Genomic DNA, 1,223 nt, shown 5'->3' with positions numbered 1-1,223 from the left:
TCACTAAAATGATTATTACCACCAACTGTCAACTTGTCATCACTCATCCCCAGCCTGTTAGATATCAAATGATTATCACCTACCTGCCAACTTGCCATCCGTCATAACCAACCTGTCAAGCGCAGAATAAAAGGGAGTAGTTGGCAAAAAGAGAACAGTATTAGAGGGAAGTTTCTGGAAGATAGAAGTGGAATAAAAAGGAACTTCACGGTACAGCTAATAGAAGGTGGATTTGAAATTGTTAAGGAACTAAAAAAATGACCAAAGTAATCTAGAAATGAACTAAAACGGATTAAATATTAAGCATGTATAGCTGACAGAAAATGAAACCGACAGGTGGAATGAAAGAAGGAATCAGTGAAGGGATGGCGGTAATGGAAGCAAATGAAACTAGAAAATGGGGAAAGAGGCGTGAATAGTTGCCGAAACAGAGTGCAGTTGGGAGAAAGGAAGAAAGTGAGAAAGAAGAAGAGCAAAGACGATGGAAAGCCATTCAGATGTAGAATTCAAAACCAAGTCGAAATCGGATATTCGAAATGGAGTCAAAATTAAGTGGAATTTCAGGGTCGAGACTGCATCAGTATTTATCCGAAATGTGGTATAAAAAAAAAACAAACAAACAAACAAAAACAAAAACAGATTCACACACACAAAAGAAAAAAAAGAAAAATCGAAACGTCAAAACATATGTTCCATTTCTTAATAGAATACACGTCTTTTGTTGCTCGAAGCCACATGTAAAATATGAAGTACAATATGAAGAAAGGACATATGATTTGTCATGTCATGGTTGTCAATCTCCCAGAACAAAGATGACAAATAACTCCCAGATTAAATGAAAACAAAAATAAAAAAAATTATAATGATGATAATATAATAATGATAATAATGGTAACAATAATGATAATACTGAAAATAATAACTGTGATAATGATAATGATAACAATAATAATGATGATGATGTGATGATAACGATAATAATGAAAATGATAATAATGATAATAATGACAATATTGATAATAGTAATGATGAAGATAATGATGAAAATACCATCATAATACTGATCATGATAGCAAAAATAATGATAATAATGATAATAATAATAATAGTAATGATAATAATAATAACAATAATAATAATAATGATAATAATAACAATAATATTAATAACAACAATTATAATAATAATGATGATGATAATACCATCATAATACTGATCATGAC

The sequence above is a fragment of the Penaeus chinensis genome, chromosome 21 (assembly GCF_019202785.1).
Source record: "Penaeus chinensis breed Huanghai No. 1 chromosome 21, ASM1920278v2, whole genome shotgun sequence".
Lineage (NCBI taxonomy): Eukaryota > Metazoa > Arthropoda > Malacostraca > Decapoda > Penaeidae > Penaeus > Penaeus chinensis.
Note: the sequence above shows the minus strand (reverse complement) of the source record.